Source organism: Oncorhynchus mykiss, chromosome 11 (genome assembly GCF_013265735.2).
Source record: "Oncorhynchus mykiss isolate Arlee chromosome 11, USDA_OmykA_1.1, whole genome shotgun sequence".
Classification (NCBI taxonomy): Eukaryota; Metazoa; Chordata; class Actinopteri; order Salmoniformes; family Salmonidae; genus Oncorhynchus; species Oncorhynchus mykiss.
The window spans coordinates 44,874,599-44,887,993 of record NC_048575.1 but is presented as its reverse complement, the minus strand read 5'-3'; positions in this window follow the sequence as shown (position 1 = coordinate 44,887,993).

Genomic DNA, 13,395 nt, shown 5'->3' with positions numbered 1-13,395 from the left:
ATATACCAAGACACTCATGTTGGAGAATAGATTAGGTTGCCCACTTTACTGGAAATGCATATCTGTCAAACAACATCAACGTCTGTCCAACGTCATAAATGCCACAACCATTGTCCATTTTACAAGTGTTCATGTGTGACAAAATCATCCTGCTGCATGTATCTAACAAACTGTCAATACTGTAGCCCGACAAAGTTAATCAGATTGAATCACAGCCTTATTGTTTTATATTGAATACCCAATAATAAAGAGAGCATTCTCTTATTTTTTCAATAGAGTACATTATTAAGATTCACCATTCAAGGCACCAAGTCAATTTTCAAAGTGGTTTTATTCCTCTAATTATTTCATTTTTTGGATGAAAGTGAAAATTATATGATTAATTTCTCTTAATTATAGTATTATATATATATATATATATAATATATATATATACTGTATATGTGTGCAAATGTTAGGCTACATTTGATTTAAATCTAATGGAAAACCAAACCTAACATTACTAACATTCCATTAGATTTAAATAAAATGTAGCCTAACATTTGCACATTTTGTTAAAGGGCCTTCTATGGTAAGTGTAGAGAAAAAAAGTATCTTAAGACATTTCGGTAACACTTTACATCACAGAATGGGTACTAAAATAATAACGTGGACACTTCCTTAGCTTCTACTGTATTTGCTACTTCTCTTGATAACCCTATTACTTTCCTGGTAAAAAAAATTCAACACTCCAACCCTGATTTAATTTATTTTGATTGTTTCATGGTAAAAGTACACATAAACAGAAGTATGAAGAAGTTGTATTCCCACAGACCTACAATTCTACAAATTCAAGAACAATAAGCTACCACTATGGAATCCTCTTGTCTGAGGATCTCTGATCACTCTCATATTCTCGAATTTGATGGCAAGGAGTGGCACATAGCCTAGCGGTTATGGGCCGGTAACAGAAATGTCACTGATTCAAATCCCTCAGCCGACTAGAATAATCGTATGTGGTATGTGCCCTTGAGCACTAGATAAGTGCTGCTTAATGACTAAAATGTAGAAATGGACCCAGATAAAAATAAACATCCAACAGCTTTGAATAACCAAAAACTCATCACACTATCGAGCTGTGCATGTTTCCAGTAACTACCGTTTCACCTTTCATTGGAAAAAAACAACAACAAAGAAAGATGGTAACCACATTTTCCCACCACTATTGAGTCTAAGCTCAACACCTGCGTCGGAACTTGCAGATTAGAGCTAACAGGTTAGAAACAGACAATAGGGGATGTTATAAGTTTAAGTTCCGCTTCTGAAGTGATTCAATAAAATACAATTTTAAGTATAATTTATTTTTAATTATGGTGACAGTTTGCTCATATAAAACAGCACGGTTGTAACTTTTCTTTCACAAGGGCAGCGATTATTAAACCCATCCCAATTTGAAAAGATATGGTTATTTGGAGAAATGTGCTACTACATAGGCTGTGGTGTGAAGTACTTAAGTAAAAATACTTTAAAGTACTACTTAAGTCAGTTTTGGGGGTATCTATACTTCACATTACTATTTATATTTTTGACAACTTTTGCTTTTAATTCACTACATTCCTAAAGACAGTAAGGTACCTTTACGCCACACATTTTCCCTGACACCCAAAAGTAAATTTTGAATGCGTAGCAGGACAGGAAAATTGTCTAATTCACACACTTATAAAGAGAACATCGCTGGTCATCCCAGATTTCAAACTAGGCACATTCTTCTCTTTACTTCTACCATGCAACTCTTCCCCAGGTTCTGGTGTACAAGATATGTGTTTTGTGTCAATATACCTGCTAAATGAATGGTTCATTAACAACTAAGCAGCCCCCATAAAATTATATATTATATCTGAATTCAGTTTTTCTGGGCGGATGTCACATTTTTTAAAATTGTATTTAATATTACAATTATTCATAGATAAACAATGAACAATGATGTTCTGACTCCATTTCTATGCTTAAATCACATCAGAATAAAAAGGATAAGGTTAAAAAAAAATTGGGGGTGTAATTCCCCTTGTCTGTCTAGCGATGTTTTCTGTTGATACTGTAGGCCTACTGCTGCAGCACAAGTTTGCAAAACAATCACCACCCAATCATGCTATAGTTACGTCAGTTAATCCTACTTCGCAGTTAACATTTAATTGAGAAGGTTTTTGGGGAAAGTATTTCAATCTACCCACAGACGGTTATCATTAGCATCACTACATACAGAGTGATAGACAAACGCGCATTCCAGACAGACAGATGGGCAATATTGCAGAAAATGCATTTTGGTAGATTGGAGTTTTAAGACGATAGTGACTAAACAAGGGTGGGATAATGTTAATGTGGCATCGATTGAATAGTAGCCGGGAGCATTATGTTTATGATAGTTTGCGACAGAACACAAAAAAAATACACACTGAGTATACCAAACATTAAGAACACCTTCCTACTAACATACCCCGTTCAAAGGCACTCGCCCTCTGGAATGGCACACAGACACAATCCATGTCCCAATTGTCTCAAGGCTTAAAAATCCTTCTTTAACCTGCCTATAATTGTTGTCAGACTCACAGCACAAGACTATGGGGCTTGGTGTTGAAATTATATTGAATATTATATCATCATAATCCAATTTCTGTTAGTTATCTAACAGAGATGTGTTAAGGAGAGATGTGGCAGACCTTTACAGTACATTCCACTAAATACATGCATTTTCTGTACTATATTAATTGCCCTATTAACACGTATTTGTTTTAAAATAGTGATAACATGGACCGTCACTGTATTTTATTTTCTATTTTAGGACCTTGGGATCATCGAAAAGGCTTTTGAATCTGGCCTTATACATTAAACAAAGATATGTCAAATCAGGTAATGCAAATTTAAATCTGAACTAGCTGACCTGATTCAAGTACTTAAGGTTTTGATTATTAGTTAACAACTTAAATCAGGTGTCCTAGTTCAAATGCATGGAATGGCTGGGGGTCCCAGAGGAGAGGTTTGAAAAATGCTTATGTACAGTAGGGTATTACTATAGGCCTAGAGCTGTCACACATGATGTGGCTCAAATCAGAATTTGAAACTAACATTTCATTTGAAGCACCATAGACATCATTGAAACAGAACAACAAATACATTCCTCATATAATTTGCTTCATTGCTATATTATTATATTGTACAATATCCATAGAACAATGTCTGTGTCTGTGTCTGTGTCTGTGTCCTAGACCTAGATTGTGTAGTTCATCAGCATGTCACTTCCTTCATTGTACCTCTCCTTTCCTCTAACTGTTTCTTTGAACTGTGTGTGCGCGCGGTTGTAACAATAATGTTTGTATAAACAATGGTGAACTGTAGCCTACTTCTGGTAAATGCTCTCACCTCCTTACCCCCAATATATTTTATTATCGGCCAATTATTCCTTATTACAGAAAACGCTTGCGCAAGAAGCTGCCATTTGAATTAAAATACAGTATTGAATCCAAGTCATACTTTTGCAATGGCAAGAATCATAAACAAATTTTAATGAGTCACGATACGGCTACTTCATTTATGAATGGGACATTTAGCTATTGCTCCAAAATATGTATGATTTACACTGTATGCAAAGCTGTCCAAACATTAACCATGAATGAGCATTACACATATAATGAACAAAAATATAAATGCAGCATGCAATCATTTCAAAGATCATACTGAGTTACAGTTCATATGAGAAAATCAGTCAAATTAAATCAATTCATTGGGCCCTAATCTATGGATTCTCCCTTACTGGGAATACAGAAATGCATCTTTTGGTCACATATACCTTAAAAAAATGGGCCTCAAAATGGGCCTCAGGATATCTTCAATGTATTCATGTGCATTCAATTTGACATCGATAAAATGCAATTGTGTTCGTTGTCCGTAGCTTGTGCCTGCTGTACCATAACCCCACTGCCACCATGAGGCACTCTGTTTACAACGTTGACATCAGCAAACTGCTCGCCCACACGATGCGGTTGTGAGGCCGGTTGGATGTACTGCCAAATTCTCTAAAACAATATTGGAAGCGGCTTATGGTAGAGAAATTAACATTAAATTAGTCAGCATGCCAATTGCACACTGCCTCAAAACTTGAGACATCTGTGGCATTGTGTTGTGTGGCAAAACTGCACATTAATAGAGTGGCCTTCAATTGTCCCCAGCCCAAGGTGCCACTCTGTAATGACCATGCTGTTTAATCAGCTTCTTGATATGCCACACCTGTGAGGTGGATGGATTATTTTAGCAAAAGAGAAATGGTTACTAACAGGGATATATAAAAATTGTGTCCACAAAATTTGAGAGAAATATGCTTTTTTTTGTGATAACTGAACATTTCTGGGATCTTTTATTTCAGCTCATGAAACATGGGATCAACACTTTACATGTTGCATTTATATTTTTGTTCAGTGTATGTTGTCCTTGATATTACCAGACAATACCAGTCAGTGTTCAATTCTGGTTTTGATATACCACTCTGTGAATGTGTAAGAATAGAAGAGGTACCAGGAAGTGATAGTGAAGGCTGTGAATGTGTTAAGCTTTTTGGGGAAGTCACAAGAGTTGTCTTGGGGAACTTACACCATCTACATCTGAAGAAAACTACTTTCATTACTTATGATTTAAATTTTGTGTTTGCGGTTTTAAATAATATCCTTGCAAATGTTCATATTTTAAATGTAAGTTATACTCACAATTAATCTTTCTGCTGCCATAGAAATACTAATACCCATAATGGCCTTATTTATGTCACGTGTGCTCCCTCTCCGTCCTTTAGGTCACCAGGCTGCTCGTTACAATATCACAGTATAATAAAAAGAAAATGGATCTCATACTTACAAAGTCCTCATGTACTCTATACAGAAGGTCTATTGGAGTAATGCCATTTTGTGACATTAACAACAACCAAGCCTACCCCCCCAAAAAAACAATGCCTGTAATTTACCACATGCTTTATCACTGGGTTTTCCAGTCAGCTTCTGCAACACTGAATAAATGTTAAAACCGGCCATAGGCACATTTATACAGTAGGCAAATCTATAATGTAGGCAAATAATTTCAAAACATTCAAGTTTGATTTCAGGCTTTACCCCTGTGGTGCTTTTGAAGTTGGTCATTTGACTGCCTCAGTGGCTCAACTTTGACCTCCGCTCTCCAACTGTAGGAGTCAGTGGCCGTGTTCGAGAGCGTCAAAACTGTATCATAGGTGAATGAGGACTGTCTGAATGATCTACAAATAATGAGTCATTATTTATCATGCAAGGTGATTTGTAGATCAGTCAGAAGTTGCCTACACTTTCAGCTGCAATATCGAACAAGCCATGATGGTGTGTTCAAGTGGTAAAGCTAACAAAGCCAACTGTAGACGAAAGTTGGCGAGTGAAGGGGGAGGTGAATCTGCGACAGCTGAAAGTTGGACAATGTAATGAGCTTCCAACAGCAAGGCTCAGATTAACATGGCAGTGTCAAGAGAGCTACTATTCTTTTTATAAAAGTTTGTCTTTATAAATGTCAAAATAAACTTTTATACCACGATATCAAATCAAATTGTATTGGTCATGTACACATATTTTGCAGATGTTATCGCAGGTGCAGCGAAATGCTTATGTTTCTAGCTCCAACAGTGCAGGTATTCCTAACTATACACACAAATAAAGAAATTAAGAAGAGTCACAATGAGAAATGTCAGAGTCTGGAATATAAATATATAGTGGCGACGCATCATTGAGCCCCACCATATACAATACCATTCAAATGTTTGGACAGAACTACTCATTAAAGGGTTTTTCTTCTTCTTATTATTTTGTTCTACATTGTAGAATAATAGTGAAGACATACAAACTATGAAATAACACTTAAGTATAATGTAGTAACCAAAATAGTGTTAATCAATCAATTTTAGATTCTTCACAGTAGCCACCCTTTGCCTTGATGACAGCTATGCACACTCTTGGCATTCTCTCAACCAGCTTCACCTGGAATGCTTTTCCAATAGACTTAAATGTGTTCCCACATTCTGAGCACTTGTTGTCTGCTTTTCCTTCACTCTGTGGTCCAACTCATCCCAAATCATCTCAATTGGGTTGATGTCGGGTGATTCTGGAGGTCAGGTCATCTGATAGAGCACTCCATCACTCTCCTTCTTGGTCAAATAGCCCTTACACAGCCTGGAGGTGTTTTGGATCATTGTCCTGTTGAAAAACAAATTATAGTCCCATTAAGCGCAAACCAGATGGGATGGCATATCGCTGCAGAATGCCGTGGTAGGCATGCTGGTTAAGTGTGCCTTGAATTCTAAATAAATCCCTGACAGTGTCACCAGCAAAGCACCTCCACACCATCACACATATGGAGATTATCCATTCACCTACTCTGTATCACAAAGACAAGACTGTCATGTTGTTCTCCAGCTCTTGCCCATCATTTTCATTGACAATAGCTTTCTATTTTCTTTTTTTTACAATAAATCGACCCATGTCAACCAGACTGCAAAATTAGCTAGTAGCAAACTGATATGTGTTGGTCACTGTAGCTGAACAGTTGCATTCTATTTCGGCAAACGTTCCAGTTCAGTCTTTTTCATCTATCTGCCGTCCAGGGAACAATAGATATATTCAATCACATGATTCAGGCCTGCATTAAACACATTTAATTTAAATGTTATCATTGTTATGTATTATGAATGGAAACTCGAAAAATCTCTATACATAAGTAGTAGATTTGGATAGAAAACACTCTAAAGTTTCCAAAACTGTTAAAGTAATGTCTGTGAGTATTGCAGAAATCATATGGTAGGGGAAAACTTGGGACAAATCCAACCAGGAAGTGGGAAATCTGAGGTTTGTAGTTTCATTTAAGTGATTGCCTATCAAATATGCTGTGTCTATGGGGCCAGATTGCACTTCCCAAGGCTTCCAGCAGATGTCAACAGTCTTTAAAAAGTTGTTTGAGGCTACTATTGTGGAAGAGTGTCGAATAAGAGCTGTTTCAACAAGTGGACTAGGCTGAGGCCAATGAGTTGTTTACTGCACGATCACGCGGGCCTGCCATTCCTTCTTTTTCCTCTGTAATGAATACGCTATTGTCTGGTGGGAATATTATTGAAGATTTATGATAAAAAGACCCTAAGGATGATTGTAAACATCATTTGGCAGATTTCTACGAACTGTAATGGAACTCTTTTGACATTTAGTCTGGATTTTGCGCTCGCGCATTGTGCCTTTGGAATAGTGAACTAAACGCGCAAACAAAATGGAGGTATTTGGACATAAAGATGGACTTTATCGAACAAAACAACAATTTCTTGTGGAAGTGGGAGTCCTGGGAGTGCATTCAAACGAAGATCAGCAAAGGTAAGGGAAGATTTATAATGGTATTTCTGACTTTTGTTGACTCCACAACTTGACGGGTAACTGTATGGCTTGCTTTGGTGGCTAAGCACTATACTCAGATGATTGAATAATGTGCTTTCGCTGTAAAGCTTTTTTGAAATCTGACACAGCGGTTAACAGAAGTTAACAAGTTTATCTTTAATTCTATGTAAAACACTTGTATCTTTCATCAAAGTTTATGATGAGTATTTCTGTTATTTGATGTGGCTATCTGCAATTTCACCGGATGATTTGGAGGCATTTCTGAACATGGCGACATTGTAAACTGAGGTTTTTGGATATAAATATGAACTTTATCGAACAAAACATACATGTGTTGTGTAACATTGAGTCCTATGTTATGTTTGTCGAAGGAGAGATCAGGGTCCAGAGTCACGCTGAGTTCCTTCAGTTTTATTTGAGACGACTGTTCAACCATCAAAATTCATTTTCAGATCTGACAGCAGATCTCTTTGTTTCTTAGAAACTAGAACAAGCATATCTGTTTTGTCTGTTTTAACCTTTCTAGCACAGGGGAACCCCTCGACAACATTCCGCTGAAAAGGCAGCGTGAGAAATTGATAGGAATTTTATGAATAATGACTAGACACTATCTACATTTCAATAGAACTATAACTAATTAAACTCTACCCTGTTTTACAATATCTGATTAATAATGTTAGTTCCTAAGAAAGAGGTTATGTAGCATGGATAAGGGGTAATTGGAAATGATAACCATTGTGTAGGAAGTAATGTGTGTGTGTGTGTGTGTCTTAAGTAAGCAAAGAGAATCATTAACCTATGTTTGAACCGACTCAACTATAACTCTGTGGCGATCATATAAGACAGCGAGAGCCTCTCCAGGTTTTCCGTATCTGGAACTGTCTGCTAAGTAGTGATAAACTATGGTGAGACTTCAGAAGTTTATCCAGATATAGTGTGTGCCGTGTGTGCGCTAGAAATTTGGAATTAACTTTTGAACCTGCTTTGTCCTGGTCGAGAGGAGTAGATTCATTTTATAACCGATGATGTCATATTTGATATATAAACTGTTGTACAGGGTTCTATGGGCAGCGCTCTCCGAGAATAAATGCTATTGGCTCATTTTTGATAGACTGGTCTCTGTCTATTTTATGCAAATAAGGATCTTACAATTTCTTAGAAACAGAGTGATTTTAACCTTTTGCGTGTAGGGGGCAGAATTTTCGTTTTTGGTAAAAAACGTACTCATTTGAAACTGCCTATTTCTCAGCCCCAGAAACTAGAATATGCATATAATTGTCTTATCAGGATAGAAAACACTCTAAAGTTTTCAAAACTGTAAAAATATTGTCTGTGAGTATAACAGAACTGATATTGCAGGTGAAAACCTGAGGAAAATCCAATCAGGAAGTGCCTCTTATTTTGAAACCTCTCTGTTCCCATGCATGCCTATCCTCCATTTAAAGGGATATCAACCAGATTCCTTTTTCTATGGCTTCCCTAAGGTGTCAACAGTCTTTAGACATAGTTTCAGGCTTTTATTTTGAAAATTTAGCGTGAAAGATCACATTGCGGAAGTGGATATGTGGGGGCTCTCAGAGTGAGTTTTGCGCTACAGAGTAAAGATGACATTGTTCTTCCGGTGTTTCATGAAAAACCTACACACCTGTTTGATATATTATCGAATCTATATTTTAAAAACAACCCTAGGATTGATTATAAAAAAGGTTTGACATGTTTCTGGGGACATTATGGATATTATTTGGAATATACGTCTGAGTTGTCGTGACCGCTCTTTCCGGTGGATTTCTGAACATAACGCGACAAACAAACGGTAAAAAAGGTATTTTGGGTATAAAAATAATCTTTATGGAACAAAAGGAACATTTGTCGTGTAACTGGGAGTCTCGTGAGTGAAAACATCCGAAGATCATCAAAGGTAAACTATTAATTTGATTGCTTTTCTGATTTTCGTGACCTAGCTACTTAATGCTTAGTGTACATAATGGTATGTTATGCTATCGATAAACTTACACAAACGCTTGGATTGCTTTCACTGTAAAGCATAATTTCAAAATCTGAGACGACGGGTGGATTAACAAAAGGCTAAACTGTGTTTTGCAATATTGCACTTGTGATTTCATGAATATGAATAATTTTTAGTAAAATTATTTGACTGTTGCGCTATGCTCTTCAGCGGTTGCTGACGAAAATGATCCCGCTAAAGGAATGGGTAGCGTCAAGAAGTTAATTGAATTGGTTAATGAACACATATAGGAATTGTAAAATTCCCATGACAGAAATTCATAATTTTTTTTTAATATGTAACTTTCACACATTAACAAGTCCAATACAGCAAATTAAAGATAAACATCTGGTTAATCTACCAATCGTGTCCAATTTATAATTTAAAAAATGGTTTACAGCTAAAGCATAACCAATGATTATGTTAGGTCATAGCCAAGTCGGAAAAAAACAGCCATTTTTCCAGCCAAAGATAGGAGTCACAAAAAGCAGAAATATCGATAAAATGAATCACTAACCTTTGATGATCTTCATCAGATGACACTCATAGGACATCATGTTACACAATACATGTATGCTTTGTTCAGTAATGTGCATATTTATATCCAAAAATCTCAGTTTACATTGGCGCCTTACGTGCATTAATGTTTTGATTCCATAACATCTGGTGATTTTGCAGAAATTCTTATAATAAACATTGATAAAAGATACAAGTGTTATTCACAGAATTAAAGATAGACTTCTCCTTAATGCAACCGCTGTGTCAGATTTCAAAAAAACTTTATGGAAAAAGTATAATCTGAGAACAGCGCTCAGAGCCCAAAACAGCCAGAGGAATATACTAATAATAATATGCATATATTAGCATCTGAGACAGAGTAGTAGGCAGTCCTCTCTGGGCACACTACTCATCCAAAAGTCAAAATGCTACCCCCTATCCCAAAAAGGCTAAGAAATTGCTTTTTCTGGCCACTCTTCCATAAAGCCCTGCTCTGTGGAGTGTACGGCTTAAAGTAGTCCTATTGACAGATACACCAATCTCTGTGGTGGAGCTTTGCAGCTCCTTCAGGGTTATTTCTGATTAATGCCCTTGCCTGGTCCGTGAATTTTGGTGGGCGGCACTCTCTTGGCAGGTTTGATGTGGTGCCATATTCTTTCCATTTTTTAATAATGGATTTAATGGTGCTCCGTTGGATGTTCAAAGTTTCTGATATTTTTTTTATAACCCAACCCTGATCAGTACTTCTCAACAGCTTTGTCCCAGACCTGTTTGGAGATCTCCTTCGTGATGCCCCTTGCTTAATTGTGTTGCAGACTCCGCGGCCTTTCAGAACAGGTGTATATATACTGATATCATGTGACAGATGATGTGACACTTAGATTGCACACAGGTACAATTATTTAACTAATTATGTGACTTCTGAAGGTAATTGGTTGCACCAGGGCTTCATAGCAAAGGAGGTGAATACATATGCATGCACCACTTTTGTGTTTTTTATTTTTGAAATAAGTAATTTTTTTCATTTCATTAAACCAATTTAGACTGTTTTGTGTATGTCCATTACATGAAATCCAAATAAAAATCAATTTAAATGACAGACTATAATGCAACAAAATAGGAAAAACACCAAGGGGTGTGAATACTTTTGCAAGGCACTGCATACATACGCCTGGCCAGCAACTTCCTAAAGGCAACACGAGATTGGGCTCAGTTGCTGAAGATAGCAAGGGGGTAATGTAGTGGCTCTTTTACTATTGTTTATGGTGAGACAATAATTGTCAAGTGAATATTTGAAGCAGAGTGCTAAAGATTATTCATCATATTTAACAACAAGAAATACCTCTGGATTTCCTTTAGCCACTGAGACAGCCATGTCAGTCATTAGATGGTGAGTGAGCACACAAATCTGACAAATGATGAACATGTGGAAACAGTACATAATGTCATATTTCATTTAAGGGTATTTTTTATAGATATATATTTTGTCATTTCACAATGAAAACACATGCAGCTGGTTTATGGAGTTTCACATCCCGATTTGAAGAATTCCTAAGCATCTGGACAAATTAGTAACGTTACACCCCAGCTCGTGACTGAAGGAGCAACAAGTTTGATGCACATGAAAAACCTCTGGGACACTGAATGGTCCACTCATTCAAAGTGGTCTTACTCCCTCATTTCTAAAGACTCTTGACATCTAGTGGAAGCTATAGGATGTGCAATTTGAGTCCTAAGTCAATGGATACTGTAATGGCATTCAATAGAAAACTACAAACGTTAACAAAATCCCACTTCCTGGATGTATTTTTCTCAGGTTTTCTGTTTTTTGGACTCACCTGGTCCGTCTATGTCATGGAAAGAGCAGGTGTTCCAAATGATTTGTACACTCAGTGTATACAGTATATATCATGTCTTTAACAGATACAGTTCAGGCGATGCAACGACTTCAACAAGAGGACCTTGCACATTTTTGGTTAACTTAACAGTCTATTGCGTAAATCCGACAATTTAAGCTTGAGATATGTGTTTTTGTCTACGTCTCAATCCACCGCATTCAACTATGTCACCCTTCCACATGTGCGGTGTTAAGTGGCAGAGCTACAGCGCTGTTTGTTAGACCAGGAGACATCCCAAAAAACGATCTTTGATGATAATATCTGTAAAGTTGGCCTACAAACTAATATGGAAAGATGAGACTAACAAACACTATGGTGTCTCCATTGTTCTCTACATCCCACACAAGTTTCACGGCACTCGTCTGAAGGTAACCCATACAAATGGATTACCTTCAAAACTAAGGGGTTAATTGTGTGTCCAATATATATATATATATATTTCTTTTTTTAAATACATATTTCCTGAGCTTCAAATCAAATTGTATTGGTCACATACACATGTTTAGCAGATGTTATTGTGGGTGTAGCGAAATGTTTGTGTTTCTTGCTCCAGTGCAGTAATATCTAACAATTTCACAACATATACCCAATACACAAAAATCGAAGTAAAGGAATGAAGGAATATTGAATACATGGACTAGCAATGTCAGAGCGGCATAGACTAAGATACAGTATAATAGTATAGAATACAGTATATACATGTTTTTTGTTTGATTTTATTTATTTCACCTTTATTTAGCCAGGTAGGCAAGTTGAGAACAATTTCTCATTTACAACTGCGACCTGGCCAAGAAAAAATGCAAAGCAGTTCGACACATACAACATCACAGAGTTACACATGGAATAAACAAAACATACAGTCGAATAAAATCTATATACAGTGTGTGCAAAAGAGGTAAGAAAAGGGAGGTATAGGCAATAAATAGGCCATGTTGGCGAAGTAATTACAATATATCAATTAGACACTAGAGTGATTGATGTGCAGAAGATTAATGTCCAAGTAGAGCTACAGGGGTGCAGGCGCTAAATAAATAAATAAATACAGTATGGGGATGAGCTATTTGGATGGGCTATTTACAGATGGGCCATGTACAGGTGCAGTGATCTGTGAGCTGCTCAGACAGCGGGTGCTTAAAGCTAGTGAGAGAGGTAAGAGGCTGCTACTTCAGTGATTTGAGATGAGAGGTGAGATATTAGATGAGTAATGTAAGATATGTAAACATTATTAAAGTGAATTGTGTTCCATTTATTAAAGTGGCCAGTGATTTCAAGTTTATGTATCATCAAGGACAACAACCACCCAAGCCACTGCCTGTTCACCCCGCTATCATCCAGAAGGCAAAGTTAGAACAGGTGCATCAAAGCTGGGACCGAAAGCCTGAAAAACAGCTTCTATCTCAAGGCCATCAGACTGTTAAACAGTTATCAGCAGCCTCTGTGCCACGGTTTGCCTGGCTGTGCAGTTTCCGTAATAGCTCGAAAAGAGGCTCTAAATTGTGCATCTGTAAAAGTTTGTGGGTTTTAGGTGCCAAGCCAAATTTTTTCAGCCTCCTGAGGTTAAAGAGGCGCTGTTGTGCCTTCT